Consider the following 26,279-nt stretch of genomic DNA (forward strand, 5'->3'; position numbering starts at 1 on the left):
TCTGATTGGTTCACACCAGATAACATTGTGCCTTATTTGGCCATTTCCACATTCTTTTCCCATCCTTCTTCTTCTCCTGTTTTCTCTGCATCAAGGTCAGCACGATAGCACTGTCTCTCTATGCTTAGGGAGAGGCCTGTCCCGTACATCCCGTAGCCCTGCAAGACGCCTACTACAACATCTCCCCCTCCCTAAGCTAAATACTACTTACACACACGCCTATGTGTTTCTTCCTATGTGACAGTGACTCCTGAGGTTACATGCTAAGATCACAGGTTAGCTTATGGAAAGAGAAATGTCTTCTTCTCCGAAGTTTGGGTAATGCTTGCATGGAATTTGTTCCAGCTCCTCCTTGAAATCCTCCAGCAGGATTAATAAGTATGTATTTCTTCTAAGCTTATTTCTGGAAACAGTTATCATCTGCTTAACACTTGTGAGTAGTTCCTCAGAGACCCATACAATCACTCATAGGAGTAAAGTCAAGTGACCAAGGATCAGGGTGCGATTTGGAAAAGGAGTGTATACAATGGTTGCTTAGATCTCTCTTTAATCTAGGGGGTTAGGTGTTGTTTTATGCTTCTTAGTATGCCTGCAAAATGTTATTTCACTTCTACCGTTCTACTCGTGTCAGTTCCTTAATTAATTTCAATCCCTTTATTTTGACTGTGGAGATAAGTGCTAAGTTAAATGCAGAATATTTTCTTTTTACACCGAGAGCTGCACTAAATAGTTTGCAAAACCAACTTTCTGAGCTAAGATGAACTCAGTAACTAGCTGTTTTATTTAGGGAAGTAACTTGAAAGTTTTAAATAGAAAGAGAGAGATCCTGATTATCCAATTTTTGAATGTATATTTTGTTCTCAGAAAAAGACTGAAAAAGAGCCAGACAACTTATTCATATGAACTTCTGAGGAGACTGCTGTGTAAACTACTGCTTGCTGAACCAAGAGAATGTGTCAACTGCTTAGGAATCAGATATCAATTATCTCCATATATAAACACCACATGTAACATTCCTCTGTCTCAGTGTTATTTTCTTTTCATTTGAAAACAGCATGAAAACTGACTGCTTATTAATTTCAATATACATATGCATATACACATAAATATTTCCTCGCATATGTATCACACTATCTTGATTTGTCCAGACTTCTAGTTCTGTGGTGCCATCTTTATCTTACAGCATTCTCTGTAATGTCTTCATCAGTGTGTACTATTCTGGTGTAATACTTAGACAACAAACAGCCAACAAAAAATATGGAATGAAATTTCACTTTCCACAGCCAGTCAAGTAGCATAAGAAAGGAAGAGAAATTCTGAATCTGCTAGTACTGAAAGAGCTGATATATATATTTTTTAATTATAGAAAAATTAGCAGAATAATCACACACAGTGTTGTAAAGAATAACAAGGAAGAAAAAAAAACTTTGGAAATGCAAAATCACAGAAAAAGCATAAGTAAGGCTAATAGTCTGGATACAAGCAATATTATATAGCAACAAAAATACCAGCATTAATATAAATTTCTGAAATATCTGGGGTGATCGAGGATGCTTAATATACTGGAATACTGAAAAAAATAGAAGCAGGATGTTAAATAAACTTTGTAATGTACATATACATTCACAGCCTCATCTGTTCTACTTAAAAACATCCTTTCATCTCTAACATAAAATACCTATGCAGTTCCTCAAATTTCGCAAAATGCTTTTCAAAGACACTTACTTTGATGTTTGTCGTCGCCAAGCAAAGACAGCTAATAACTTAGCCACCAGAAAGATAAACATGAGGTCAGAACAAAGACACTTTTTGAAGAACTGGATACAAGGTCATATGCTAAAATTAAAGGTTTTTTATTATGAGGTTGAGGGTGCTGAAAATAGCTATGGGTACTGTAATGTTTAGGTGGTAAGATGTGTAAACTGAGGTTGGTTAATGCTGGCCTCACTAGCGGTTTCCTTGATTTGAAATGGTTGTGCTGATGGGAAGTGCACTTGGGCAATCTAACTGTAGATGCAGGGTTCTTGGGCTTTGGGGATTTCCTTAGGTTATTTTTCCTTCTTTTAATTTTAAAGATATTATTTCTCATCTCTCAACATTTAAGGTCCAGCTTACCACATGAAGTCTTCCTCTGTGCTCACTGGGTTCCTTCCCCCTACTTGAAGCTATTTCCCTCTCCACTCTACTTTATCAGTTTCCTTTCCTCATTGACTGCTCTTCAGATATCATCCTTTCCTATCACCTTTCTTTATCTTTCTCAGTATAACTTCTAGCCACTAAAAATATACAGAGCTCTACTTGACCTTTCCCTTCTATCTCCAGTCCACTACTGCTTTGGCTGCAATGTCCAGATTTATGGACAGAACTGGAGCATTAGAGAAATGTGAACAGGAAAAGAAAAAAGTCTGGGAAGGGGAGGAGCAGTGTAGAAAGTGGAAGATGGTAATGGGTGTAGACTTCACCCAGTACTAAAACAGTAGGCTGCACAAAGGGTTTATTCTGTGTGCAAAATACAACTATTACATTACAGTCATTAAAAAAAAAAAAATCGCTCTGAAGGTAATGACTGTTCTGCTTCATATACACTTCCATGTCCACGCCATTTTGTCAGACTACCCCTCTGCTGCCATTCATCAGACAGCAAAAAAATGTAACCGAATATTGGAGGAAAGGTTCAGCCTCTATTGTCATAGAACAAAACATCCACCTCTGACATCATGGGCCAACATAATAAAGTGGGAGGCATTACTTTCAGAGCATCCCTTGTAATTCAAAAGCATTTGTGCTCTCTACATGTGTATAGATCTTTGATCATGAGTATTGTGAAAGCAGAGTCTAGACATTTTCTCCTCAGATGAAAAAAAATAGAGAAAGAATAATATAAAATGGTCAGAACACCTCTACTATTCTTGCTCCTAGAATTCAAACAGAAAGATGTGCCTTATAGATGGAGTGTGCATGTATATTGCACAAAAGAACATACCTTATTTCTTTTTCTTTTGCATTTAGGGATGTATTTTTTCTTTGGGAGGCTCAGAGAATATTTTTTATGTATTTCTTTTGGAGACCTTGGGGATATATGACTGGACAAGACATTTGCATTTCAAGCCAAACACACTCAAGCACAGGTCAAATTAGCTGCAATTTGAATTCCAAAAGTCATAAAACAGCCTATTCAGCAATAAGTGGGAAAAAATGGAAAATTGTCTAATGTAACCCTATATTGTTATTACATACAATCCCCTCTCCCCATGCTTAAGCACTGTTTATATTGTGACATGAGCTGAGAAAAGCCAGAAAATTCAGCATTACGCTGACACCTCATCCCTTGCTCATGGCTTTGTGAAGAGGAGGAATAGATATCACAGCATGCGCCGAAGATTGTATCAGCCTTAGTTCTGAGTTTCTTGGCTTGCATCAAAATCTTGATGTTACTTAAACACAAGTTTCCTTAGAGTTTAACTTGAGGGGAAGAAGACATTTTAAAGCAAACATGCATATATTGCCCTTGAGACTGGAATAATTTTTACAACCATTTCTGTAGATAAAATTATATTTAAGTGATATTAAAAGTGTGGTTATTATTTTCTGGTAGATATATATTATATACTTACTGTAAAAAGTTCTTTCTTATACACATATTATTTGCCAAATATTCTTTTTATGGCCGCTAACTATCAGTTAAATGCACATTTTGGTACTTGTCAAGTTTTCTATATTTGCATAACTTATATATAAATTTATATTTGTTCCTTCAGACCTGATATAGTCCATTTATGCAAATCTTTATTAGGTCTTGGCTTTATATGCCTGATTTGTTACAACCTGTTGTACCAATCCAGCAGTTACATGTGCATATTAAACCACAGAGAAGATGTTATAAAGATTCTCAGTACATTTTAAAATAAAACTACTTGCTTATTCCCATTCGATTCCTGCCTCCCACAGAGTGCCTACGCACATTATTCGAAGCTAGGAATGTTTACAACAACCTTGCGTTTTATCTGTTTATACGGATAAAAAACTATTTCACATAATCTGAACATTATAAAACCTCACTTTTTTTTTTTTTAGACAAACAAATAAATAAACAAACAATAAATTACTTCCTCTCCCTTTGTAACTATCAGTTGGAAAGACCACTGTACATAAATACAAGAAGTTGCTTCTGTCTTCTTAGCCAAGTTCCTGGTACCACCATCTCTGCTGTATTTTCCTTCCCAAGTTCCAGTGTCTCTTTACGAAGTTCTGTATTAACAAACAAAAGAGATACAGGATAGTGTCTTAAGCAATGACCCTGACCCCCATTCAGGTGCAACTAGCATTCTTCCAGACATGCTCAGGTAAAATTTGGGAAGCATTGCTTGGGACCTTTCCCAGCAGGCATTATGAAGGCAGCCACTTTGGCTGTCATCTGGTCTAACCCCCAGTTTCAAAGATAGAAAATTTTAAAATCATATCATTCTCTTTAGGATGCTGTCAAAATATGGTCTTTGTTTAAGAAATGAAGAAAATTTGGATTAAAAAATATATATTCATTCAGTTTGAAAATACTCCCAAAAATTTCACTAGAAAAGAGTAAAAGCTACATGATGAATCCTTTTGTTTCAGGACAGACTGCACAGCAAGACTTACATACTCCTGAAACCTTTTTTAGGGCAAAAGTTACAAAACCATGCAGCAGTAGTTCATAGAATCAGAATCACTGAATCACACAGAATTGCAGGGGTTGGAAGGGAACTCAAGAGATAATTAAGTCTAACCCCTCTGCTAAAGCACGTACCCTACAATATGTCATATATATAGGCATCCAGATTGGTCTTGAATATCTCTGTAGAAGGAGACTTCACAACTTCTCTGGGCAACCTGATCCAGTGCTCTGTTACCCTTACCATAAAGTTCTTCTGCTTGTTTGTATGAAACTTCAAATGTTCAAGTTTTAGACCATTGCTCCTTGTCCTCTCACTACACACCACTGAGAAGAGTCCATTTGCCTCTTACCTCCTTTTCGATATTTATAAACACTTATCAGATTCCCTCTCAGTCTCTTTTCCCCAGCCTGAAAAGACCTAAGTTACTCAGCCTTTCCTAGAACAGGAGATGCATCTTCCCTTTATCATCTTTGTGGGTCTCTGCTGGACTCCTTCTAGGTGATCACTGGCTTTTTTGAACTGAGGATGCCAGAACTGAACACAGTATTTTAAGTGTGGCCTCACCTGGGCAGAGTAGAGGGGGAGATCCACCTCCCTCGACCTGCAGACCACACTCTTTCTAACAGAAGCCAGGATATCGTTGACTTTCTTGGCCACAAGGGCACACTTCTGGCCCAAGGCCAACCTGCTTTCCACCAGAATACCCAGGTCCTTCTATGCAGAACTCCTCTTCAGCAGGTCTTCCCCTAACCTGTTCTGATGCATGTGGTTATTCCTCCATAGATAAAAGACTCTACACTCATTCTTGTTAAACCCTATGAGGTTCCTCCTTGCACAACTCTCCAATCTATCCAAATCTTGCTGAATGGTAGCACAGCATTTATGTGTTTCAGTCAGCCCTCCCAGATTTGTATCATTAGCAAACTTGCTGAGGGTGGACTCTATCCTTTCGTCCAGGTCATTGATGTAGATGTAGAACAAGACCAGACCCAGCACTGATCCATGGGGAACACTGCTAGTTATAGACCTCCAACTTCTGCGATGCTGATGACAACCCTATGAGCCTCTGAGGGGCCTGAAAAATCCTTTGTGCCTGAATTTCGTTATTGTAATAAATTACTATTTGCACTTTCCAAACGGCATTTTACCTCATGGTAAAGCAAGAGGGTGGGCATCCCTAGCAATCTTTTGTTTATAGTTAGTGGCTCAGGGGATGGTTATTAGAGTTGTTCTTGGCTGATACTGTAAAAGAGCAGTTATTTCAAAAATTGACTGAAGCTAATCAAAATACCATCATGGCATTGACATCAAATATAGAGCTATTTTTTTTTTCTCAAATTGAAATATATGTCCATATAAGATAAATCTGTATTTTAATGACAGGTTATTTATTGGGAGGGTTATAGAATACTGGAACAAACTGCCCAGAGAGGCTGTGGAGTCTTCTTTGGAGGTGTTCAAGACCCACCTGGTTGCTTTCCTGTGCAATCTCCTGTAGGAAACCTGCTTCAACAGGGTGTTGGAGGTGCCTTCCAAACCCTACAATTCTGTGATTCTGTGGAATTCTGGTTTTAAAAAGGTATTTTTCTTTAAAAAAAAAAAGATATTTTCCAATTGAAAAAGTTATGGAGTAGAATGTAGTGTTTATCTAGCTTGGGTTCTTGATATAACACTGAATAAGAGTTTTTTTTAATTAGCTTTTTTTCATATGCAGTTTTTTTCTAATTCACAGATAACAAAGTTATGTATCAGTATTAAAATTTGCACTCCTCTCAAATCTGTCCTTCACAATTCCTGAGACTTTGTACTTGTATTTGCAAAAACAGGTGCTGAAAAGCTAATGAAAGGCATACAAAACCAGCATTTAAATCATTTTGAAAATGGTATGACAGAATACTTGCAGATGACACCACATGCAGTCATATTATAAAATATAAATAATATTTTTTTACTTTTGTTAACTGCCTTCAGCATTCTAACAGTAGAATATTTCAGAAGCTTTTGCTTTTCATTTCCCAACTTGTCCCAAGATAGACAATTTGATTGGTATGTAGCTTGGGTATCTACTGTTTCTTGTGAACAATTTACTGTTGAGCAATAGCACTGAAGAAACCAGTTCTTAATTGGAATCAGAAAGGAATTTTGATTTTCAAGAACTTGTTGCTCTGAGAGCAGGAGGTTTCAAAGCTCATGAAAAGCCCATGGAGACTTCACTGCATCACAGAAATGTTCCCAAATATTCCATGAGCATGTGTACGTGTGTGTCTGCCTGTTTATGCACAGTCCGAGGCATCAATCAGTTTGGAAGTTGAGGATCAGTTTAGAAGTCTGGTGATGATAGCTTCTTATGGCAGTGGGCACTAGAAAAGAGGAAAACTTACCCAGAGTGCTGGTGTTTTCCTACAGTTATCACTACAGTTTAGTTAGGACCAGTTTTATCCAGCTGATCTTCATCCAGCTGCTTTTCATCTAGCTGCTGATTTGGAAGAGTCATTGAGGAAGATAGAAGTGACTGTATATTTACAGTAGAATTAAGTAACGCAAAGTGGCTTCTTCAGAGCTGGCTATCATCATGCTGACATTAGCTAAACATTCAATGAGGCCAAAATGGGCAATACTGGGTAGCTCTTAGGTGTTACACAACAGAAACTGGAACCAGTGGAACTAGTGGTTGCAGAACCACAACTTTCCCTGCCATTCCTCCATTTAAAAAAGGAACAGCAGTGTTTAGGGTTCCTAAAAATTATGGAAAATTAATCATAAAAAATGAATATGAACATTATATCAAACTTGTGAGATAGAGACTAGATAAGTTATATGTTTAATTAATACAGGACAAAGGTTTTACTTTATAAACTCTTCACTGGGTAAATGCAAAAATTTCTAAGTGTTAATATTTTAAATTTTTTATTTTTTTTTCTTGAATATCTCATTGGTTTTCTTTTTTGCCACGACACCACCTAATTTATGCTCAAGATGGATTATATTTGACAGTTTCAGAGAAACTGCATATTTTCTATTACCTACTTTTTCTTAAGCGTGCCTTAAGGAAAAAGCAAAAACAACAACAAAAAAACAACAACAAAAAAAAAATCCAGCAACATTTTCATCCTAATAGCATTTAGATAGCAGAAAGTGGAAAGCTTATTCCTATTGAGGCACGTAGCCTCCCTCAACAGTGAGTGAAAATTTTCCCACTCCTACTTCTCACTCAAACAAGCTTATCATAGTACATTTTAAAGCAGAGACCCATTAAACATATAAAATGATGGAAGAATTAGCCTCAGACCATTAATGGAGCAGCTCCTATGAAAATGTCTACTGGCGAGGAACATTTCTTTCCCTTCCTCTCAAAAGGAGAAGAGTGGCTTTGTGCAGCATGATCCTTAGAATTACCCATTCTTACTACCTAAAGTCATTTTCTAGTGCTTTTTTTTTCTTATCCGTTTTCTTTTTCTTTTTCTTTTCCTTTTCCTTTTCCTTTTCCTTTTCCTCTTCCTCTTCCTCTTCCTCTTCCTCTTCCTCTTCCTCTTCCTCTTCCTTTTCCTTTTCCTTTTCCTTTTCCTTTTCCTTTTCCTTTTCCTTTTCCTTTTCCTTTTCCTTTTCCTTTTCCTTTTCCCTAGTTACATGCTCATAAAGTTTATAAGGTTCTAGAGATTACAAATGAAACTTATCTGCTATTTGAACTATCAGTTCCCAGAAAGATCAGGAATGCATGAATCAGACTCCTGTGAGAGACATATCCTTGCCTTGCTCATCACAAAGAATGGAAAGGAAATGGATTAGAAGAAAAAAAATTGCCTCCTGAGCTTCAGTGAGAACAAGGAGCATCCAAGTGATTACATTTGCACTAGTTCAGAGAACCTTCTTCCCATTTGGGAAAGAGACATTTCTGTTGTCTCCATAAATACATCTTGTCTGTCTAGCAGAGGACTTGGGTTTTGGGAAAAATACTTGAACACTAGCAATGGAGGTGCTTATGTGTTCCATGGAAAGCATTTGCTGCAACTTCTTGCTGCATCAGGCCTACTGTCATCTGGAGTTCGTGAGGCTTCACTGTTCATGATGGCATATTGTTTCAATTCCTCCTTCAAAAATAAGAGGGTGAAACAAGTGGCTCCCTGTTGGATAAGTAACAGATCTATGCTGTCAGAAAGACTGTCTCAGACCTCACAGACAGAGCCAGTCTGGGATATCTTGCAAACTTTCCTAGAAACTATCCAAAATATATGGTGCCCTGTTTTTCAAATATCACACCATTTATCTGTGCTTTCTGGAAACATTTCAGACAGGCACACAGCATTCCAAGATGATTGCTACACAATGGAATATTCTTTCTTCCTATCTAAATGAAAAATGATGGCAGCTCTTTCGTTGGAGCAAAATTAATGCTCACCAGCACAGCACATGCAGGAAGATCAATTCATAGCTCAAATTACAAAGTGAGTGAAAACGTAGCAGGAGTTTTTCATGAGGAGGGAAAGGAGGATGAAGATAATGTTTGTCCAATATACAGATGGGCCTCATTACCAGAATTAGGCCAGCAATTTTACATGTATATGCAATTTTTCACATTTTTCTGTGCTTCCACTGTCAGGACAATTTTTGAGATTACTTTTGGGAATGTAACCTACTGAACACGAAGAATGAAATAAAGTACAAAAGGGAAACTAATGTATTCTTAGGTTAACTTCTAATTTATTTTCCAGATTCCATTCTCATTATCGCATATTAAAAATCAATAATATTAAGTTTGGCAACAATTCAGTAATGTGTCAAGAACTCTACCTAATTAGGACACAATCAAACAAACAGGCTTACTTCCAGCAATCAAGCACCAAATGCTCAGAATGCTTTATGTAAGTAAGTCTTAGGAAAAAGCCCTGTTACTATTAAATCCAACCACCACTCATTTCAGTTTGGAAGAAATTCACAAGACATCCAGTCCTTGGACAAACTTTGTAATGGAAAATCCCCATGTGAATATCCTGCAAATCTTTCCCCCTTATATGCAGCATTTTTATTTCATCACAAAAGTTATTGTATTTGAACTTCATTTGTTTCTCACACAAGGCAAGAAAAATATTTGTGTGCTTTGAAAAAACAAAATCAAATGGTTACATTATTTTAATTTGTTACAAACAAGAAGAATGATTAAAATGAAAGTGGTTTGGAAGAGCTTTCACATCAACAAACTCAGCTGAATTAGCGGGGACCTTGGCAACCTTAAGCAGTGCGAAAGTAGAACATCTTCCACCAGGCAATGCTTCAGAAGAAGAAATAATTTTACTGTTCTGAATTACTCTGGCAGTGACCCTTAGAGAAATTCAGAAAAGGTAACTAAGGGTGAACTATTCATTCTGTGCAAGGGTTGAGTAAGTAAATTAGGACTCTTCAACATAGGAAACACTAGATAAGGTGCAAACATGAGAGAGGCCTCTGAAATCATGAGTGATGTGACTGGGAATGGAGATTAATTTTTATGTGTCTTCTCTGCTTTATGAGCTGGTGGTCATCACACAGCAGTTAGCATGTTCGAAATAGACAAAATGGAGGCTCCTCACCCTGTAGCTTTCAAGATGTGGAACTTGTCACAGTGCGTGAAGGCTGTGAGAAGTGTTTAATCTGATGGAAGAGAATGGCTTTGTATCTTTTAAAACTTACTACTACCTCTGTCTCAGGATGTCCATCAATTTAGCCTTTCCCATTTCTTTTTTTTTTTTTTCTTTTTTTTTTTTTTTTAGGGTTGGACCAGGGGTTCCTTCTAACCTAAAACATTCTGAGCTTCTGTGATTCTGTGGTGTCTACACTTGGCCATTGCTAAAACTGAACAGCAAGCTGCAGGAACTTTTGGTCTATTTCAGATTTGCTGCCCTGTTCTCACACTTTATGTCCTTCACAAACTCACCTCCTGACAGAGTACTAAAAGCTGAAAATTGACTTTAGAGTAAATCCTCTGAAATACTAGCTGGGGGTAAACTGCACTTTCCTGACAGCAACTTTGGAGGCAGACTGGCATTCTTTTAGTGAAATGGGGAAATATGATATCAAATTTATGTTTGGAACATTTCTTTCGTTGCTGAGTCAGCATACACAGGTTGGATAATCTGTTTTGGAGAGAGACAGTGAAACTGTTTATGCCACCAGTCTTGATCCTGGCAAATACAAAGATGGGAAGTAGTTACTCTCTGGAAATTTCTCTTGAGGTTAAACCTGAGATGTCTAGTGAGTAAGGGGACAGTTTATGATTCTCTGTTTTCTTGTATGGCTGGAAGCCAGGCTGTGATCTGGACATAAGTTTAATGCTGTCTTTTCTCAGATAAACTCCAAATTTCTGCAGACAGAATTTGTCTGGGTAAGAATAGCAGTGAGACAAAACATTACACATCTTCAGACTTAGAAAGTTAAATTGACATTAAATAAGTTTTGGTTCCCTCGTTTCTGTTGTTGTTGTTGTTTCTGTTTTTTTTTTTTTTAACTGAAAAGATAATGATAATAACATTTTATTGCTTCTGAAGTACTTCATTGGTAAAATAATCTTTCTTCGTTTCTAGAAAACAGGACACAGATTTGGGAGGGGCAGCAGGGCTGGGTCACAACTTGAACTCTGCACATACTTTATACAGCTTTGGTTAGCCAAGAATGTATTTGTGATTAAATGTGATTAAACTGAATTAGACACCAATTTTCCCCAATAACTAATAAAATCCATTTCTTAATGGTAGCAGTTTCAGCTACCACTCTAGGTACAGCTAAAAATATTTCTTCAAAATTTTTAAGAAATGGCAGCAATAATTTCTTTCCTTGTCAACAGTAACATTGCAGAATATATATTTGTATGTCAGGAAAAAAATTTTAATTTTGAAATTTTGGAGTCACCAATTTTTAACATTTGTGTGAAGGCAAAACTGCTCTGTAGCTAGAGAAGAAAAATCTTAAAAATCCTGACTAGTAGAATTATGAAAAAACAGAAATCCTGATATTGTGGGGGAAAAAAGGAAAAAGAAAAAGGAAAAAGAAAACAAAAAGAAAAAAATGAAGCTTTTTAAAAAATGAACAGTTGGATGCTTTTAAGAATTTCCAATGTGCTTGTCTCTATAATCATGTTTATTTCAAAACAAGAATGACAATAACAAAATCAGTCAAAACAAGAACAAAAACAAAAAAGAGGAAAAAAAACATTTCAAAAATATATGATCCTATTTTAAAGTAGATATCCATGGTAGATGGGATGATCCATCTAAAAATTCCCTGTATCTTCCTATTCCTTGATGGGGAAGCCTAGATAATTGGATGGGTATGTACCTTTTAGGTGGTGAAGTTAGAGGATCTCACTTTGATTTTCCTGTAGCACAGTTTCGTTTTCAATTCATTCTGTTCTCTTGAGCTGACATCCTCACTTATCCTCAGTGTAGTAAAACCTTTGTCTGAAGAAACAAGTCACTCAATATGCCATAGTGGGGAAGAAAAGAGAAGATTTTGAATACCAGACTGGCTGTCACAGTGAAAAACTGAAGCTGTTCCTGGTGATGATTATGGTTTGGTCTATGCCCAGCCATGGTGGGACGTTCTATACAGCTGGCTCTACAGACCAGCAAAAGACACTAAAAGCGTATCCAAACTTTCTTGGACACAGAGGTAGAGGCGAGAGATACCAGCTGATGTTTAGTTGCTTCTGTGAACAGCTGTGGAAAAGAAACTAAAGTTTCTTTAGTTGCTGTAAAGGCTGTTTAATTACTGACAAATTGATTTCATCTCTTGTAGGGTTTGAGGAGGTTCTTTCCACCACAGACTGTGTTTGGTTCTGCATCTCTGGAAGCCATTTTGCTTTCCTTGCCATAGTCTCTGTGAGGCATTTTTCATCTGTGACAGTGAACATGCCAATCCAGAAACATGCTTTAGTCCCCATTTAGGTAAAGTCTGCAAAACCTCATGTGCAATTTTTGCTAAATTAAACTGAGTATTTCCAATCTTCCTTTTTACTGAAGCTTCAAGGAACAGTTTGAAAAAACATTAACATCAAGAAACAAGCTGAGAGCAACTGATGCTTGTTTTTCTTTGTGCTATGTGTATAGAATTAGATGCTGTTGCTTTATGGCATTGTGCATTTAGAAAACTATATTAATGGCATCAATAAATACTTTAAGCACATCCCAAGCCTCATGGTACATATGAAAAGTAAATACCATAATGCCTTTGGCTTCACCAAGCTCATTTATTTCTGGTATCATGTGCTTCAGAACACAATTTAAGTATCTTTTTTGATTGCACAGTGTAAAAACTGAAGTAATTCTACCTCCAGAGCTAACTATGTATGAGGTTAATGTATGGCAAGCAATAATGCTGAAGAAGGAACTGGCAGTAGTATCGCGTGAGCTTTCTACTCTATGAGGCTCACTCATTGGAAGCCATAAAGTCTGTCTGGTATAACAGAAGTGTTTGTAATTAGAGTTAATGGAGTTAGTTAGGACCACAGGAGGGAGAAAGTAGCTTTGATCCCAGGTGGCCTCATAGCAAGAAGGCTCACAGCAAGGGAGCACTCTGAATTGGAAAATATTAGAAGCATTTGCTGCAAAACCAAGAAGTCACTGCTGGAAAAGACCTAAGAATATAATTTACAAGTAGCACTAATTTAGTTTCTCATCTCTATCTCCTCAGCAAATTTCTCTTTAGTCACAACATTGAAAATAAGGACAAGTTTCTTTTTTTGCATTTTTTTAAAACTAAAAATGCTAATTGGTTCTTACAGTATATATTATCTTTTTCAAGAAACAAAAAGGTAGGATGAAGACAGAACTACCAAATATTTTCTGAAGAGAAAGCATCATGTAAATTATTATAAATCATGTAACAACGTTGTTTCATAACAATAATAATAGCTAAATTGTTTGATGGTGTGGCTTTGGGGATTTTGTTTTGTTATTGAATCATTTTGTTACTGAGTGGCCACTTTTGGAAAACCTGTGAAATAACTACCTTATTTAAAAAATACCATTCTGAAATTTCAGGTCTCTTAAAAATAATATTTACAGTCTCTGCACTGTGATTATTCCTTGGGACTGATATTTGGAATATTACATACAACAATTTAAAATACTCATTATTCAAAGGCATTTGTGATTTCTAACAATAAACTAAGCAATCATTTCAGTGCAAGTAGATTGAAATTACATTATCAGAATGTATTTTATATTTCATAGGAAATGAGCTCCAAACTATATTAACTCTTAGTTTTGTTTGCAGCGAATGAATTTAAAAGTCTATCCCAAATCATTTGAGTAAAAAGAGAAAAAAAAGAATTGAGAGAAAAAATGACACAAAGTGAGATTGGAATTTTTTTTCGCCAAGGACTAAGGCTGGAATGGGAAACTGCTGAGATAGAGGGAGATGTTATATTCCAAGTAACAAAATCAGTGAAAACAATCAGTTTTCCAGCTTGATGATATCTTTAGTCGAATATTAAAGGGTAGGGATGGGAGCGTATAACAGAAAGCTATGTTGAGATAGATCCAGGGTGCATTAGGTTCATGGGAAATAGGAAGGTAGCTTTCAGTCAGATATGGAAGTATATAGGAGAAGACGAGAAGTTATGATCTAATCACACATTTCTGCATTTATGGAAAGTCATGGGCTTGGACTTCGAGGATCTTTCAGATGGGAACATTTTGTGTAAAAGATCCACAATAATCTTGCAGACAAGACAAAAAAACTTATGTAAGGGTCTTAGCAAAGATGACAACTGATGATTTACAAGTGAAGAGGTACACAAATGTTGGGAATAAAGCACTTTGGATCTCAGGCTGCTGATGAACCCAATAATTTAGACACTTACAATGGGGAACCATGTTCAGGCTACACAGGAACCTGAGCAATCTGCCAGGAGCAGTCAGTCATAGGAGTGGCACTCGTGCTTTTGGGAACAACTTGGTAGCATAAATAATGGCAGACTCGGGCAGTCGTTTGTCTTCACCAGCCACAAGTGTAGCTGCACGGCTCATGGTCTGTGAAGAAACAGCAGAAAATAACTGCTTTGTGAAGAAAGAGTTTAACATATGTAGCAGAACAGGTTGGTTATTCCTCAGTTAATCAAAAAGATTGTTAACATTCTAGTAGCCAGACAGAGCTAAGAGTAATAAAAGTAATCTTTTTTTGAGACCAGTTCAGAGTTTGAGCCTTGAAGGTGCCTGGCACTTAAAGGGTGGATTACTCATAATCAAATACAGTGTTGGTTAGGGAGATGGAATGAAGGCAAAGGGAGTCTCAGTGCAATTAAATACAGCATTTTGAAGAAGCTTGTATAATATTTCTTTTTTCTGTTTTTACACAGACCATTGTCATTCTGTTCTCATGCAGATGACCTCAATATCCTGCATTTGCAATACTCCTTTAAGTCTAAATATTTCAGCTTTCCATTTAGTGTCAAAAAGGCATGAGGAAAAAGATAGCAAGCAGGCTGACCTCAGATCTCTGCTAAATGCTCTAAGATCTCCTCTGACATTACACCACTGCTGTCACAAACACAAAGAGATTTATGTGTCCATCCAGTTCTTTAACTGAATTTATTAAAGATGGTATTTCCGGCTAAGCGAAAGTGACTGCCAGCTCTATCCATTCCCACACTTGAACAGTATTTGAGAAAGATAAAAAGGAATTTATCAGTAAACTATTTTTTTTTCTGGTTTTCTGTGCACCTTTCACTCCCCTACCCCTTATTTTTTCACCAAATATCAACATTCTCTATGGAAAACAGTCACTTCCTTTCTGTCTGATTAAAATCAGTAGTGAAGGAAGGCAAGGGGGAGAGTTGGGGAGGGAGTAAAGATAGAACCACCCAGTGCACTGAGGAAAACCTGAGAATGATCAATTAATCTTCTGTTTTCATTCTGTGAAGACTGTAGTCTTAAGCACCACAGTCTTTTGTTTGTACAAATAAAATAAACAAATCAGACCTGATGGGGGAAAAAAAAAAAAAAAGGAGTTTAGGAATGACAAGATATAGCCATTAGATTAACTCCTGGGAAATTGGAGATTCTCCTAACATTTTCTTGTACCCAGTGTACTGATTCAACCATGTCCTCTGCACTATGGCTCTGATTACAAATGAACAAGGCTCATTTTTTTTCTTATGCTATGGCAAGTGCATTCTCAGCATTTAAAAAGAAAGTTTTTTACATGCCGTGATCATCTGTGATTTACTGGCTCATGGGCTCATCTGGATTTAATTTTTGAGTCTGGTATCAATTCCCTAATTGGTTTGGTCAGTTCATTCCATTTCTCAGCTCTGAAGCTCCTCATTTGTAAAACTGGAGGGATAATAAACATATAAGCATACTGGAAGCCCTGACAATAACTTACTGAAGCCCCTGTGAAAACAGTGAGGGGAATAAACCATCCTCTGAGAGAGAAACAGAGTTACCCTTCAGCATCTTGCCAAATTCTCATCTCTTGCACTTCGAGTCCTGGAATTTCATGAGGGAGGTTATAAGCACAGGCTCTGACACACTAAGGTGAGAGCATTTTGCAGCTTCTTGTTGGTCTTGACTTTAGTTAGGTATTTAGAAAAAGGTCACCATGTCACTGCCTGCCTGTGATCTCTCAAATAGCGCAACTGGTTTCAAGTAATTACTTTCTGCCTGTTGATAACACATACTTGTGGTGCCTTGGTTTGAATGGAGACAATAGTCATAATGAAATGCGTTATTATTTTCCTTGTCTTCTAAAAAGTATATCAGTGATTATAAACTGGACTGTAATTTAAAATATATATGATTTTGTGTGCACTGTTGTAAGTGAAGAAAAGAAGAAACACAAGCAGGTGCTGAGCTTCTTATCTGCACTGATATTAAACAAAAACAAACAATAAAATTTCTCCAGAGAAGACCTGCTGAAAATTGCTTGCTTGCTTTCCAAGGAAGATCTCAAAGCGATGAATAAGCCAGGAGACGACTCTCCCTTCAGGAGAGCATTTACTACTATGTATCCTGCTTGGTATGGTCATTTAATTCAGAAAATATCTTGAGGTGGCTGAGAAAAGGTGTTAGATTTTGTCCCAGTATTGTCCTGATTATTTGTTATTTTATGTTTTTTTTTTTTTGTTGTTCTTGTTTTTGTCTTTTTCCCTAAATTTAAGTGCTTAGTACAAGATCACATGGAATATTCTCCTCCTTCATTGGAGAAACAGAAGAGAATAATAGCAAAATTAGGAGGAAAAAAAAACAACAACAACACAGTTATCAGAAAGGTAAAAAAATGCATGAGCTTACAGAAATTATAACCTACAGATCTCTGCTCTGATGTCTGATAGACACAGAACATCTTAATTTCTCTCACCCTTGAAAAAGTGTTTATCCTTGAGTAATATTTTTTGGGATCACACTTGCAAGTATAAATATTATTTTGTATGCTGATAGTGGGCAGAAGGAAAAATTCCTTTTATTCTGGAAGATAAGAAAATAAGCAAACGTAACTCTTCTAATTTTTTTTTTTTTTTTTTTTTTTTTTTTTTTGCTTTACATGCTCTGGATTTGAAAGAATGTAGCAGATGCTTTCTCTCAGTTACTCTTTATCAAGAATATTACATACAGATGTCTTTTGGAAAGTTTATTTTTTTTACAATTATAAACAAAAAAATGTTCCATGGTATGGGGAACTCCTCTTTCAAAGCTTGACTTGCCAACATTTTAGTGGTCACTGGGGAATTTTAATATATAAATTCATAGCTAGGAAAGAAAAGAAAATATTATATATTCTTTGTCTGAAAATGTGCAGAAAAAAGTCAGAAGTTATTTTCACAGCTTTAAACTTAGCATGCAGTTCCCAAGCTGATTATTTCTACACTTATTAGAATCATAGAATCCTTACAGTTGGAAGGGTCCTTTTGAGGGAATCTAGTCCAACTCCCCTGTAGTGAACAGGGACACCACAGCTAGACCAGGTTGCCTGGGGTCTGATCCAGACTCACCTTGAAAGTCTTGAGGGATGGTGCAACCACCACATCTCTGGGAAACCTGTTCCAGTGGCTCACCACCCTCACTGTTAAAGACATCTTCCTTATACCTATCCTAAATCTACTCTCTTTAAGTTTGAAACCATGTCCCCTTGTTCTATCATCACAGACCCCGCTAAAGAGTTTGTCTCCTTCAGTCCTGTAGTTCCCCTTTAGATACTGAAAGGCCTCTATCAGGTCACCTCAGAGCCTTCTCTTCTCTAGGCTGAACAGCCCCAGCTCTTTCAGCTTGTTCTTGTAGGAGAGGTATTCCATCCCTTGGATCATTTTTGTGGCCCTCCTCTGGATGCACTCCAAAAGGTCTATATCACTCCTGTACTGAGGACTCCACATCTGGATGCAGCACTCCATATGAGGCCCCACCACCGCAGAGTAGAGGGGCAGCATCACCTGCCTCGATCTGCTGGGCACACTGTTTTTGATGTAGCCCAGAGTGCAGTTGACTTTCTGGGCTGAGAGGGCACACTGCTGGCCATTGCTGTTGATCTCTTTGATATGTTTATCTAAATTTCAGATAATTCTTTTCCCCAGACATGTTCTCATTAAAGCACACTGCCTGGATGGCATTTGAAGTTCCTGAGTATTTTTCCATGACTTCTGCATGTCCAGGCCAGCAGCAGATGCGATGAAATGAAAGAAGTGCCCACTATAGGTCTACTCTCAGAATCAGAGCAGGGAATGGAGCTCTTCAGAAGGTGCTGTGCACAGTGGGGAGAAAGCATCAAACAGCCCAAAGGAAATTTGCAGCAGGTTCAGAAGTAGCGTGCCCTCAACTTCTCACTGTCAGGAGATCTCTCCTGAATACTTTGATAATTCTTCGCTTATAACCTGGGTGCTGTGGTTGTCATGTCCTATGTAGTCAAGGAAGACATCCATCAAGCATACGCTTTGCTTTACGCGCTGTAAGCTTTTAGTACGCAGACATTTGATGACTGCTTCTATTAACTTAAAAGGCATAGATTTATACCAGCTTCTCCTTAGAAACGATCTGTAGGAATTGACCCCTTCTGGACTTTCAGCTTGTACAAGAGGAAATGTATTTATAATTATAATAAGGAAATGAACATTTTCTTGCATGACATGAATATATACAGATATTTTTGTAGAACATTTACAGATTCATGCATTCCAGGTTGTTCTGGAGGTCTCCTTCACAAGTGAAAGTATCTAGTGTTGTAACTGAGTTTTATTCTTCAAAAAACAGTTGTACAACATCAAGAAAATGATGTGTTTTAAACAACTTCCCAAGTTGGAAAGATCACTGCTAGGTATGCATTCTCTAAGAAAGAAGTGTATGTTAAAATCTTGTTTCAATTTATCTGAAACTTGATCTTTTTTACTGCGAAGTAATCTTGCAGTTTAGTATGAGAAACTAATGCTTAGTATTAGAATTCCTTCTCATTACTCTTTTCTTACTTCACTGGTGTAAAACTGAATGTACTTATAACTATTTCCTCTCCCTCATCGCCCCCAACGCACATTCATAATACAATTAATTCAGTGAAAAGCCTTTCTTTCCTTTCCTTTCCTTTCCTTTCCTTTCCTTTCCTTTCCTTTCCTTTCCTTTCCTTTCCTTTCCTTTCCTTTCCTTTCCTTTCCTTTCCTTTCCTTTCCTTTCCTTTCCTTTCCTTTCCTTTCCTTTCCTTTCCTTTCCTTTCCTTTCCTTTCCTTTCCTTTCCTTTCCTTTCCTTTCCTTTCCTTTCCTTTCCTTTCCTTTCCTTTCCTTTCCTTTCCTTTCCTTTCCTTTCCTTTCCTTTCCTTTCCTTTCCTTTCCTTTCCTTTCCTTTCCTTTCCTTTCCTTTCCTTTCCTTTCCTTTCCTTTCCTTTCCTTTCCTTTCCTTTCCTTTCCTTTCCTTTTACATTTTTTTTCTTTACTAGAAGGAAAGCAAAAAAAAGCAAAGCACTGAATTCTCTTATCATGTCACTAGGATGTAAATCTACTCTCAGCATTGTGGAGGCTGCCCTAGACTTTGGTACATAATTCTGGTAGTGGCAGTCTGCACAGGATTGCTTGCCTGTGCAAAAAGAACTGCTGTGTTTTATGCAACTTGATAAACTTTTTACAGAGGGAACTGAGAAGAAGAAAACATTGTTTTCATTAGCTCCACCTTACAGAAGCCAAACCAATTTTGAGCTCTGGTAGGTTAACGAGAAGCATTTTGATAGCACGGAGCTTTGAATCCATATGCCAACAGAGAAATCATACAGAAAATGAGAAAGAGACATGGAGAGAGGATGAAAATAATTGCTCTGGAGAAATGTGCTGCTTGTCCTATGATATTTTTGTGTGACTTTCTTCAGAGTGAGCAGAAGTGAGTGGTTGGATTATGCTCATTATTTTGATCAGCTCAGACCCTTGCACTGAGAAACTGCACGAACTAACTTCCAGGGAACAGCCAAAGTAAAATTTTATTAATTGTTTTAATGCGTTTCTTTTACATGTCTGAAAGTGAATGCAATTGAACGTTGTGGTTTCTGTGGCATTCCTGAAAATAAATCTGACTAACACCAACGGCCAAACCTTACGAATACAGAGTAGAGGAGAGGCAGTTATATAAACAGCCATTCTTTTAGATTGATTTACACATTTCTGAAAATGTGTGTCAAATGATTATTTCATCTACGCTTGAAACAAATTTTAGTGTTTATTGAATGTAAATAACATAATTTAAAAAATCTGCTATAAATATTCTGATGTTGTGAAGAAAGTTAATAGAGGGTAAAAAAAAAAAAAAGTGGTCTGCAGAACTTAAAACACTGCTCATAAGAAGTACTTTAAAAACTACACAGGAGCACATTTTCCACCGATTTTCATCTACTTGTCACATGTATATAATTTATCAAAATCAAACATAGACAGGAATAGATAACCAGGACTTACCAAAGGATGCCATGACTAAACAAAACATGGTCATCAAGGTTATCTCATGTTTATCTTATTTAACTGCCTTGTGAAAACGTATTTTCATATTTCACTTGCTATGTCACTCATTCTCTCTGCTGTTTTCTCAGATTCTGTGAGCCTGCCTCTCTGTGCTTTAACTCTCTGTGCTTTGTCAGAAAACAAGTAAAGCATCTTTCTTTTCATATCTGTTCTCAAGTGAGATTTGTGGATTAGTGAGTAGGTACAAGCTTCAGAACCAAAGCAGAAGATTGCCCAAAGACATGTTTACTTTAGAAAAAACTCCTGTACTTCCCAATTTGTCTGAATCACACAAATACTGCAAAATAAGCCCCTCCCCACTCCCCCCCTTTTTTTCCCCTGATTCCACACTATTTCTGCTTTCTAAGTACTGAATCCTGGTCATGTCCTCAAAGAAGAAAATATACATTATAGACATGTACATTAGCACATGAAATCATCTTCAATATTTGCAAAAAGCAGCTTCTGCACAGAGAATTAAATACAACTCTGAGTAAACATTCAAGCAATACTTGAGATATTAATAGAAAGTAGAAGTGTCAGTGACTGAAACTCAGTAGGCATGCAAATAAATTCTAACACTTTGAGACAGGAGAGGTTGCAGAAGAAATACTCATGAAGAGGGACTGTCTTGTTTGTATAGTTGAATTTTACTCTTACTGAGACTGCAACATCAGGGAGAATAATAAAAAGAATTAGAAATATAATGTGGGCATACTAAAGTTGACAGTACCAAGCAGTGATATTCAGCAGTGTTCATTCCCCTTTCAAATGGCAGTGTTTACTAAATAAGGATGTAAGTGCCTTCTTTGTACTAAAAATAGGAGAAATAAACCCTGCAAATATCTGAGAATGTGTTTATACTATGAGGTATTGTAGCCATTAAATCGTGATTTATAATAAATCAACATTGTTATTTAATAAAAGAGAATATCTACACTGCAGAGTCTCCGGTTTGCCATCCAAGGAATATGACTGTTTATGACAGGAAGTAGGAGGCAATGCAACCCCTGCCCCAGCCCCTCCCAGGCTGAGAGTAGGACACAGCATGTCTCAGACTCTTAGGCAAAATGCCTTATATCAACAGCACATGTGTGGTGTGACTGAAGGACTTCAGTAACCACGTGCATGCAAGAAAGGGCCACTTCACAGGTTCTTTGCATTGGGTTACCCTACTCAAACAGCATGGAAGCTCTTTGCCTGGGTGTATGTCCAATCGGGGTCAATGCATTCCTGAATGCAGCTGTGGTGAAGGGCAGAAAATTGAGTGCTGTGTTAAGAGAGATACACATCTGACATCTCTCCCACCTCTCCCACTGCTGTTTCTCCATTCCTGCCGATACAATCCTTCTCCCTCTCTGGTGTCACACAACTGAATTGTTTTTAAGGGTTAAACCTACCAGAACCAAAAATAAAAAAAGTAAAAGAAGAAGAAGAAGAAGAAAGAGGACAGGGATCATTTTTTGCTGACTTAGCTCTGTGGGTCTGCTCACCGTGTGGTCAGCTGGGACCAGAGCTGGTGTGACGGAAGAGAAACAGGCATGCAGCCAGGAGCTTTGGTTTGGAGCGGGGCTGCTGTTATGGTCCCACAACCTGTCAGTTCGACTGTAAGGTGAAACCTCTCCCTGGCCTTAATGGAGCCAATAGTAAATTGTGCAACAGTATGAAGCGAGGAGGCAGAATTTAACTTTTGAAAATAAAAAGATGCATGTTTGAGAAAATTTACAGTATTTGCTATTAGGCACTGAAGAAATATAAACTCCTGTAGTTCTGATTTTTTTTCCAGAAGCATGGAAAGAGTACTGTTCACTATTGCTGGGGCAGCTTTAGTGAGGTCTTTCTTCCATTAAATGATATAACTGTTTGGAAAAAAAATAGATATAGGGAGCTGTTAAATGTTATTAAAATTTAGAAAGAAAAATCACGGATCTTGCAGGATTTTCTTTATCTTATCAATTCTAGTGCAGTAAGACAGAAGTCTCAGTATTCTGCATTTGCATGTGAAGAGTAATCATTGCTCACAGCACGAAGGAACTGTTATTGTACATAGTCTCTACAGGTAGGCTTGATTTTTGCACCTTTTATTCTTTTGGGGAGCTGATACTAGCAAAGCCCTTCAAGGGATTTAGTTAATCAGAAGGCTGTTTGCTTCGCATTGGTGAAAATGCAAGTAAGATACCTTTAATACATATCAATGCAAAAAGCAGATTCTTTTACAGCACTCACCCAAAAATCAATATTGACATCTAGAAATGTGACTGGCAATAAAACATATCACACCTCTAAGCAAAAGCTGAAAGGACGACATGCGTGTGTTTATTTTGTAGCAGGAATCTGACAAAGAAGTGCAGGATGTATATGCCCTATCCTTTAAGATGTATTTCTAATGTTATAAGTCATGAAAGTCACTTAGGATAGGAAGTCGTCTTGCCCTAGATTCTCTGCTTTCATGCTGTTATTAAAAACTAAAGATCTGGGAGTTTCCAAACTTTACAACACAAAATTTGTGCAATCAGTTTTTCAGTTTGATTGTTTAAATTCAAAGTATCTTATTAAAGGTTTGAAACAGATCAGTATGAATTAAGCCTTTAAATATGTGCTTGGGAACAAGTTTCCTGAGAGTTGATTTGTGGGATAAACTTTTGCCCCTTTTCTCCTCTTATTCATCAGTTAAATTGACTCACTTGGCTTCTGCTAAAGAGGGTTTATTCATACCTCTTTATTCCTTTATTTTGTATTTACACCACATATAATTTCAAGGCACTCTCCCACTTATATATTAGATTGACCTGGGTAATAATAGCTTCCAGATTTTGAGAAAAATTAGGTGTACTCAACATAAATGAATAAACATAGAGTAGCCTTTAATCTGTTTGTTGTTGTTGTTATTGTTTTGTTTGTTTGTTTGTTTTGGTAGAAATTGCTGCATAGTCCCAAAGGAGAGTATTAAAGTATATGGAGTATTAGTAATAAATTAGTAATAAAGTGTTTGGATGTATGTCGTTAGGCAAAAAAGCATTCCAAAGGTCATATTTTTGGTATAATCAAAATTAATACTCTTATGCAGTTACTGAATGTAATTCTGTTGTGTAGGACTGTGATGAAATTTAAAAAGTCAACATTTTTACCTGAGTTTAAACACTGCCAAAAAGTGCATCACAATTTATCCTATGTTTCACTCACACCCTGTTACTATCTCCTTTGTGCCTCATCACAGCACATGCTTCATTTGTATTTCCATTCACCTCACTGAGAAAGGCACACTTCACAGGTTGAGAAGCAATACTATAAAATGAGCTCTTTATATGCACTTAGCTTGACTGTTTCCATTCTTCTTGGCAATGTTAGAGATTTCTGGTTTAAATTAATTTCCCTAGTTACTTATAGTATTGTGTAATTAAGTGTTTTTACTTTTTGGACTGAGAGTGAAATAAGAAAATAACATATCCCCACACCAAATGTGTGGGTGGGACAGAAAAAAATATCTCTGTTTTCACTGGGATGTGATTTTCATTACTCTAGGCCCTTTTCTAATCAGTTTGTAAATGATTGATCTGCATGTGTAGTTGTAGTATGTTCACTGAGCACAAACATATTAGAAATTGGCGCAGTGAGGAGATATAATAACCTGAAAGGGCAATCTAAATCTGGACTGAATAAGATGGTTCTACTTCCTTATTTCTTACAGCCTTATCCTGTAGGGAATCATCTTTTGTGCACTGATAATCCAGCAAAGCTAAGCAGAAACTAAATCCCCCAAAGTAAGTAAGGTGTTGAGGGAGCAGTATAAAAGGAAAATTTTAGCTGGAGAAAGCTAGTGTCACCCTGTAGTCAGTATAAGAAAGGCTCCGCAAAAGTTAATTTCTTGATCTGGAAAACTCTGTGGTGAACAAATCAACAGCTATGGAGGCAGCCTAGGAAAATGACCTCTATCTTTTGGAAATTATTTTGAATGAAGATTGCAATATCTAATGTTTAATTACTTGCTAGTCTCTTCTGGGTGGGCTCCTAAGCTATGCAGCAGTGTGTTGGCTTCAAGCATTGTGTTTGGGTGTATACTGGATGAACTAGGACAAATGGCAGAGGGTTAGCTCCTCTAAAAAAATCAAAAATGTTCAGCATAGGAAGTGACTTCCTTTAATAAAGGAGTAGAAATTCCTATAGTAACACTCTATAATCCAATCTCTACTCCAAGGCATTTCATATTAAAGAGCCCTTCAGAAAACTCACCTTGGCTTTAGTAGAGCTGGGAGCTGAGCTGTTTCCTTTTTCCAAGCAATTTCATCTAATAACTAAATCAGAGTGTCCTGCTTCAACTTTTATTCTCTATTGCAGCCCGTTATTTCAGAATTATTTTCTGCTCAGTATGCAGGCTAGCAAATATATACATATTCGGGCCCCATGCTGGAATAGTTCAGTAGCTTGGAATGTAGGATATATAAATTCACAAATGCAGAGGAGAGAATTCAACCAGGCTTTTCAGATCCATAGGAGAATGAACTGACAGCTGGATTACTATATGAATGTATGAAGAATTGGAACTGTGTAGTGTTTCTGTGTGCTTGTTTAAAAAATAAAGTGTCATCACAATAATATTTACTCAGGATCTTGTTTCTAGAGGTCCACAGTAAATGTACATTGACAGCATGTTCTGACTCTGTGAAAAGGCAAGTTTCAGTGACTGCCTGAGAGTGACTCCACTTTAATAGAGTCAGTTAATGGAAACAGTAATTTATTAAAGAAATGTGCAGATCTGCTAGGGCTGGATTGGATTAAAAATATAATTAATTTTTTGAAAGCATACTTGGATAATGTGTCCTAGAAGGCCAAATGAAAGTGAAGATTGTTTAGAGACTTCCACTTTTCACTAATTTACTTAAGCCACATAAACTTTCCTCTTCAACACTCATAATGAATTATTCCAAAGTAAAGAGGTCATTTTAGATTTGAGATTGGCTTTGATTTAAAAACAAACAAAGAAATAAACAAACACAAGCCATGTATCCATTCTAAACATCTAGGGTTTGTAGCAAAATACCTATAGATATTTCTTTACTTGGCTTTTGCATTATTCAAAATATGTTGGTTAAGAGTTCTACTAAAAAAAAAAAAAAAAAATCAAAACAATAAAGAAGCCACACTGTCACGGAGTTACCTAGATAGATCTGTGCCCGTGACAGGGGGCCGGTAGGCTTGTGGGCCCCCCTCCCCCTTCACTTCCCGAGAAAAACGAAGCGGTGGCAACAATCTAAGAAGGAGAACTTATTTTACTAACTATGATGTTGAGATGCAAGATGACACGATACAATACAATCTAATTGGGAGTAAGTATAATAAACCAAATGGAATGAGGGAGAGAGAGCGAAAGAGCGATAGAGAGGGAGAGAGAGAGAGAGTGAGAGAGTTTCCGAAACCGAAAGCCTTACTTGATGAAGGCGCCCGGCTTGGAAAGCACACCCACTCCTCTCCCGGCAGCAAGCGAAAGTGAAGAAGCACCGCGCGCAACCAGATGACGTATCTTCCGTGATGTGTCTTCCTTCTCTGACCGTGAGGTCCTCTGGGATACGTAGTTCTTCTCTTTTGTCCATGATGTTATGATGTGGAATACCAATAGCGAAGTTACAAAACCATGACATTCCACCCCTTATTCTACATCATTATATCATGCTTAATACATATACATAGAACTACTGACTGC

At 37.2% G+C, this 26,279-nt stretch overlaps 1 long non-coding RNA gene across 1 annotated transcript; it reads right to left on the reverse strand.

Annotated features, from left to right (window-relative positions):
- Window positions 1–1,329: 1,329 nt before the first annotated feature.
- On the reverse strand, window positions 1,330–26,074 carry LOC107053094. The gene is made up of 3 exons (XR_005858199.1): window positions 26,008–26,074; window positions 14,485–14,653; window positions 1,330–4,248 (listed from the first exon to the last, which is right to left on the reverse strand). It is a non-coding gene; the product is annotated as an uncharacterized LOC107053094 (long non-coding RNA).
- Window positions 26,075–26,279: the final 205 nt, after the last annotated feature.

Source organism: Gallus gallus, chromosome 3 (genome assembly GCF_016699485.2).
Source record: "Gallus gallus isolate bGalGal1 chromosome 3, bGalGal1.mat.broiler.GRCg7b, whole genome shotgun sequence".
NCBI classification, from domain to species: Eukaryota; Metazoa; Chordata; class Aves; order Galliformes; family Phasianidae; genus Gallus; species Gallus gallus.